The 7,788-nt window shown below is 37.1% G+C and overlaps 1 long non-coding RNA gene across 1 annotated transcript; it reads left to right on the top strand.

Moving 5' to 3' along the window:
• The first annotated feature begins 1,409 nt into the window (after positions 1-1,409).
• Positions 1,410-7,319, top strand: LOC141386148 (uncharacterized). The gene is made up of 5 exons (XR_015476866.1): positions 1,410-1,562; positions 2,346-2,571; positions 2,688-2,773; positions 3,244-4,511; positions 5,721-7,319. It is a non-coding gene; the product is annotated as an uncharacterized LOC141386148 (long non-coding RNA).
• The last annotated feature ends 469 nt before the right edge of the window (positions 7,320-7,788 follow it).

Genomic DNA, 7,788 nt, shown 5'->3' with positions numbered 1-7,788 from the left:
TTTGTCAAGCTAAGTTTTTCCTCTCTACAGGGTACCACCACTATTTTTTTTAAGTTTGCAGTTTTTCTTTTTTTGTTGTTGATGTTGAATCCAATTTCTATGAAGATGAGGAGACTTTACTTCTTTATGTGTGTTTATTTGATTGCCTTGTTATTTTACCTCCTTATGTTGATCCTGCTACATTCATTAAAAGTGGTATCTTCCCTGCTGTTTGCTGATAATCTCAGTATTTTGTTTCCAAGACAAACATCAAAACGTCATTGAAGTAAGACACAGATGAAGAAGATCGACTTGGGAAGAAAAATGAAGAAAGGCGGCGCAGTTTTGTGAGAAACTGAGCAAATCTGGGCTTAAAACAGAAGTAAATATTTGTGAATATGACAATTATTTTTCCACTTGAATTAAGTTGAATTTTCTGAGCCCAAGAGATCTTCAAATCTAAGCTGCTTTATGTTTCCTTTTCATTTGTATAATAAATTAAAATGGAAATTTGGTACTGTAATACTAGGAGTCGGGTGACAATGGAGATGAGGTTCCAAACACGGTTTATTAACAGCTTAGTCAGGCAGGCAATGGTCAAACAGGAACAAACGGTATCATGAGGGTAATCCAATAGCCTAGTCGTGGCCACAGGCAGAAGTCTGTGCAGGTGGCAAACAGAGTAAACAAAGAAATAAGGCAGAATCTAAAGGCACAGTAAGACTAGACAAAGAAAATGCTGCGCAGTATTACAGGTAAACATACTGTACAACAAGACTCAGCAATGTGTCTGTGAGAGGTGAATATATAGTCCATGAAATCAATCTATGATTCATTTGCAGCTGCCTGTCTGCAATCAGATTGAGAACTGGAACTGGTGTGTGTGTGTGTGAGATGTGTGGTGGAATTTTTCATGACAAATGTGTAGTTCTCCAGCAATCTGCAAGCCAAGGGCTAGATTGGTGGTCATTCTGACACATACAAGGTTTTATTTTGTAAAAGTGGTAATAAGCTGGTATAATTTATTGTATGTGTTCATTGTACATTTTTCTTTACTTTTTCCTACAAAGGTCTTAAAAGGTCAAGTATTAAATTCACCTTTATAAACCTGTCACTGCAGGAGTTACCATTCAAAATGTTCTGAAACCACTTCATGTATTTACAATAAGACACTTCACAGTACAAAAGTCTAACTTTTAAAAAAGGTAGTGTTGCAGTGACAGCTTTGTACTTTTTTTGTGACAGTAAATAATACTGCAGAGACAATTTGGACATATCTGATAAATTTCCAACATAGGCTCATTCTGAAAACATAGCCCTGTATACATTTCTGGAGATAATGAATTATGTAGCCAGAGGTAGGTATGGCTGCATTTCATTTTTAAAATAAATGCAATGGGGCGATTTGACGCCGTTCCTTTTCATGTTTACCAGATGACCAGTTACCTCCATATGGACAGCTTTCCTGCTATTACCAGTTTGTCTAGTTTGCTCGCCATGTACGTCTAAGAATTTGAGATGCAGAGTGAAGTTGACCACGACGATGGTGTTTGAGTACAACGAAGAATGGTTCCTGAAAGCAGGTGAGGAAAAACAGAAGCCAAGAAATAAGATAAGTAAATAACAGGGTGAAAATGTGGTAAAATCTGAAAGCTTGGTAAAAATCAGGTGAGGGCTTTTCTTTTTCTGGATTGCTTTTGAAAACTGTTGGCTTGGGTTTAAGGAAGTGGGTGGGCAGGCCAATCTGTGCTTTTGAAAACCCAATTGGTAGTGTTTAGGGATGGAGGAGCATGGGTCAGTCAATCGGTCAATCAGTCAGTCATTCAGTCAATCAACGGTCAGTCGACAGCAGCCTCTGGTATATTTACATGAGAACAGCAGGCGCAAATGGCACTCGCTAGAGAAATTTGAGATCTCAAAAAGCGTACACATCGGCCTCTAGTGGATTCGCAAAAACAAAAACTGCAAATAAAACGTAGCTCCTGGAATAAATTTGGCGCTCTCCACAAGTGTATATAGAGGTACATTTTCAGAATAAGCCTGCGTTTCTAAATTCCCCACCTGATGTGTCCTGATTTGGATCACTAAAATTAGATTCGTTTTAAATATATAATAAATCAATCTCAAACTGTTTTAATGACTAAATTAATAGACATTAGTTTAAAAAAGGCAAAAAACAGCAGACCAGCCACTTGATTTCTAACACCCACATGCATGTTGTTAATGCTTGAAGAAAACCACAGGATCCAGCCCACAGTTTCTCTGCTGCCCACTGCTAAACATTGAAGGGGACGTGTAACAATATGGAGCTTTTGATATTGTATCTTTTTTCTTCACACTTGTCTAAATAATTTGATGCTTTGTAGGACCAGGTGCACCATAATGCCCCAATCGGAGATGAAAACAACCTGCAGAAGGATGAGTTCTCATTCACCATTTAAATTTGCATTTATACCATGTGCCATTTCTTTCAAGTCAGTTATTATTAACTGTGTCCTCCATTGTCCTGCAGTGCACTCTTGTTTGGCCGCTGTCCATGATCCTGATGTCAGAAACGTGTCCAGTGGAGCCCCAGTAAATGCTTCTTGAAAGGTCGTGAGATTGCTTGTTGACTGTGTCTTGGACTGTTTTCATTCGATCTCATCTGTCCTGTTGTCTCAAGGAAGACACTGCTGAATTGGACCATTTGCCATTTTATTTTCTTTCAGCAAGATACGATCTCCGTGGAGCTTGTCCTTACAGCCCCCCTATGGAGAAGTCAGGGAGCGGGACACCTTTTCATTATGCTGATGTGGTACAGTTGTTGTTTTACCGATATGTGGCCCCATAGTAGAAACAAATCACCAAAAATACATGACTCATTCAAGAATTGTGTATTTCTTAAATGTAAAGTTACATAATTTGTTCTTTCTTTCACTTCAACAAACTTAATATACCAATGGGTTAAGAAAAATAATGTCAAAAGAAAATATACAATTATTTTGTTAACCCCATTGGAAGATTATCTTGCTTAAGAATCTCACTTAATATTGGCATATTAAATCTGAAAACAGGACAATTTGTTTTACTTGTCTAGAAATCGCTTCTTGATTGAAGAATTTTTAGATATTTGGATTAGAAACAAGACAAAAACTCTAAGAAAAGCATTTTTGCAGTGTACCTGCAGTTCTAGAATAACCGAAATGTTATGTTGTCCATATGTTCTGGTTGGCCAAAGTCATTTTGCTTCCTCGTGTCCATGTAATGTTAAATTATGCGCCACAGGGGGATTCCTGGTCTTCTCGAGGCTTTCTGGAAATGTCAAGGAGACCTCAATTCTGGCTTTAGGATGAGGTTCAAATGATGTGGAGTGAGTGAATGGCCAGGGGGGACATTTGAAGATGGGGTCCCAGTCACCCAGTCGCTGCTTATCAACCACCTGCTTCTGCATTCACTTCAGGGTGAGGATCAAATATAGTTGTACTCTGTGTGTGACCAGATGTTCTTTTGTGTACCACGACAATTTATGCCAACGCAACACAACACATTTTCTCTTTAAAAGTTTTTCGCTGCCAGTTCACCTGTTCTTTTGTAGTCCCGAAGGTGGAAAAAAGCATATACAGAATTTATCGCCACCATGTGTTTTATTTTACAGCATATTGTCACGGTCACACAATGAGGACTAGGGTTATCTCTTTTCATCATTTTATTCAAACAAGTAGTGCATTAATAAACAGGAGGAGCAGGTAAGTGAGAGTCTTTGCAATTTAGCTAAGGAGTAGTTGTTTATGTTGTAAACAGATAGCTTCAAGCAGACATAGTGTAAAGTCACTTCCCTTTGAGAGAAACATCCACTGGTTAAACGTTTGTAAGAGAGGAGAATCATCAACAGAAGAATGCAAGTCAGGGAGCAGGTAAAGTGAACCATCAGACATTGATTCCAGCCATTGTACGACTGGAAATGGGGAGGATTTATAATAGCATGATTAAGGGAACAGGTGCAGGTGATTGGCGAGGGAGAGCACTGATTGGGAGAGTAGGAACGAGCCACGAGTGTAACACAAACGCATATATATATTAGTGCTGTCAATCAATAAAACTGATTCTGATTTATTTGAATATTCAAGAAACATCTTACATTTTCAACAATAAAAATAAAAGTGTTTTGTTATACAATAAAATGAATTACTATTGATTTTATTGATCAACGCTAACTCTTTTATAAGGCCAATTCATAATTTTTTGGTTATTGTCTAAATCGTATGAATTTGTACAATCTAATTTGTGAATTTTAGTACAACTTTCTAATCCCCCAATAAAGATTGGGTTTAGGGATGAGGTTTTGTGCCACATCTCCTTTTGAGCCACTAATCTGACAAAACGTAAAATAGCTATGTTTCCTCGTGACATCAGGCTTTTTAAATAAATAACAGCCAACACACTAACAAAATGTACAAATGTTTTCTATTTCTTTATTCTTCTTTATAATTTTAATCAGTTAATTCAACTATAAAGTTTAACTTAGTTGAATGTAAGTTGACATCACTTAAAGGGCCATGAAACCCCCTCGTTTTAGCTGGGTGTTTTCACACCTCTACTTTGGAAAAAGTCAGAAAAGTGGGCGTGTCCAGCTCTGTTTAGGGGGGAGTGTCGGAGGAACTAAAGTGGGATGGTGTGGGAGTGTCTATTTGGGCACGCGCGAGTTTCAGTCAAAATACACACACATGAGAAAGTGATGGTGTTTAACCTACATGGACATCTGTAGTCGAATTATTTGCCAAATTATTAAATGTTGGACTTTAACTGCAGTTTGGCTCTTTCATTCAGGGAATTCATTCATGCCCCTCGCGACAAACGTGATATTTGATTCGAGGATCTGCTCCAAGCGTGTATTTTTCATGCAATGTTTGATACCGCACGGCGAATGAGAGAAAAAAAACCTCTGCATTTCCCGGAAACTTAGATGCACACGGCAGGTAGTGTCAGAAAGTCGCGTGTGTTATTCCGGTCACAAAATGCGGTGCTATGTTTGCACTCAGTGCAATAGTTAACTTTATTCGATACGAACAAACTGAATAAACAAAGAGCACTGGTCGCTCACTTACCAAATCTGTAGAGACAGGACAATCACTAGCAACTAGAGCCGCGTCTTTATGAAGAGGAGACTAACGTTACAAGCGAATCCGGATTTCAGCGTTTGCAGATGAGAACAGCTCTCAGGTAAACAATAATCCTCCTTAGACATGTAAGTTATTGTTGTCGAGCGTCGCGTACACTGTTAATCCACACATGATCCAGCTGAGCTCACACAGAGAGAAAATGAAAACGAAACTTAATGGCAGCAAACTATAAAAGCAACACTTCACGCTTGTTTTGCCAACACAACGTGGCGTCTCTGTGGCGTACACACGGTGACACTAATGAATATTAATGAAGTTGCACAATAGAGCGCGCTGATTGGTTTGAACCAAGCCTTACTCATGCATTAATGCAACACACTGTAAGACGTAATAAGACTCACTCTGGCACATACGCCCAGTCTGCACGCTGGAATACAACGCTATTATGTCATGCCCATGACGCAGCTTCAAAAATTTGTTTCAAACAGGAAGTACGAATTTGCTTGAAATAACGCAAAAACAACCAATTTACACTTTTTAGTGAAATATAGGTGTCCTAATAGTGTTTTTAGCAGTGTGGGACACATATACGACTGTCAACAGCTCAAAAAATGTCTTTTGGTGTTTCGTGACCCTTTAAAGTTCACTGGAAAACAATTCTTTTTTTTACAATGAATTATTTGACATGTTGAATGTTTATTCAATGATAGATCATTCAATCGAATGTAAACTATGCAGTTTGGAGCATTCATTTTCCTTCCGCTTAGTCCCTTATATATCAGGGGTTGCCACAGCTCGAACCAACTTCTTGCTGTATTTAAAACAAAGTAGATACTCTCTGCATTTATATGTTTTCTATGTAGGCTATATAAAATAATGTTTTTGTATGCAAATAAAGCCATACAGACAGGTAAACAGATGGAGAAATCCGTGCTATCAGAATCAGAATCAGTTTTATTGCCAAGTGTGCTTCACACACACAAGGAATTTGTTTTGGCAACAGACGTTTCCAGTGTACATAAAGTGACAAGTGACAACACAAAATAAATATGAAAAGAAAGGTGATAAACATTAAACATGATTCAGTTAGTCAAGAAATCTGGATGTTGAATGAGGCAAAACAAAAATTTAAAACAATTTGATGTGCGTCAACACCAACATGAGATATCTTTAACTCAAAAACTTTTAGACTTCCCTATTGTGTATTTCAAGTTACTCTCAAATGTTCAAACATAATCCCATACAAATATCTTTCAATTCCTACAAATACTGTCTGCATTATCATTTAATATCATTTGGTGCCTGCTAAAATTGAGTTAGTGCTACCATTTTCCTAATTCACATTCAGAGCACTTCACAGGGTGTATTAATTGACGGTGAAAACATAATTCTGAATTATGGTTTTGAGTAATTGTGGCAAAACAATATTGCAGAGCTGCTTTGTTGTCTCTCATTTGAGGAATAAAATGTAAAAACAAAATTAAGTCCCTTAGCCATCGCTTTAAAATCCCAGTTTGTTTCTTGTTATTATCCTTCTGACAGTTCATTTGTTTTGATATCCAGGAGAAAATTGGCTGCTAAATTTACAACACTGCAACAATAAATTCGTTTAAGTGCAATATAATAACTGGTATTATAACAATGCTTCTCACGTCAGCAGAGAATCAAACATGTAGACCGTGGACACCGTTTATAGCAATCGCTTGCTGAGATTTTGATTATTGATTCTGTATGAAAGAATGGCTATATATGCTTTTATAGATTTTATTCTACACATGGAAGTACAATAAAATAAAGATTACAATTAGGGGAAGAATATGTCAGTCCAACATGTGTCTAATTTTTCTGTATTGGCGGACATCATTTTGGAACACCATTTTATTTTCTTAGAATGATCAATGACAGCATGGTTTGTAGTCTGAAGAAGACAGTCATGTTTGAATCTAAAGAATTAGATTTATCCTGGCTAATCTGTTCTTTTTTTGATAGCCGTTGCCTTTTTGATAACGTTTATTTACCGTAAAATGAGCCAATATTGCATTACGCCATGCAGTCAATCCCATATGGATGAAATAATTAGAAACCCACAACAAGTTGTGTTGAATTTAAGAGATGACAGATGTCTGTTTTAATTATTTTGTCTGACTATTTTGAGTGTTGGATCCAAATGTTTCATCTTAAGAAAAAAAAACTTCTTTAATAAATTGCCTCCAGGGAGCCCTTATGAAATGGTCTCGCTCCATGAAATGTTTGAGATAAAGAGTTGTCATTTTAGCCTTGCTTCCATCACATGCTGCTTCTGGTTAAGCAGACCTGCGGAGCCTCTGCAGGATCTTTGTGAGAGCAATCCTTCAGGAACAACAAAAAAGGTAAATGACAGATTGAAATTATGGAGTGATGGATTGCTGGCAATTGAGACAAGGGCAGATTGTTTACAATGAGAATTTGGCAGTGGTCTTGGAATTGAAATGGGTGAAATTCAATATTTAAAGAATGCCACATTCTATAGATACAGATGGATGTCATCTATAATGACAGTTGGTATCTAAACTATTATAGAATATATATATATATATATATATATATATATATATATATATATATATATATAGAGAGAGAGAGAGAGAGAGAGAGAGAGAGAGATAGAGAGAGAGAGAGAGAGAGAGAGAGAAAGAGAGAGAGAGAAGATTTTTTCAACACATTTCTTTAA

This window comes from Danio rerio, chromosome 1 (assembly GCF_052040795.2).
Source record: "Danio rerio strain M-AB ecotype USA chromosome 1, GRCz13ab, whole genome shotgun sequence".
NCBI classification, from domain to species: Eukaryota; Metazoa; Chordata; class Actinopteri; order Cypriniformes; family Danionidae; genus Danio; species Danio rerio.
This window is presented reverse-complemented; position numbering and strand designations above follow the sequence as displayed.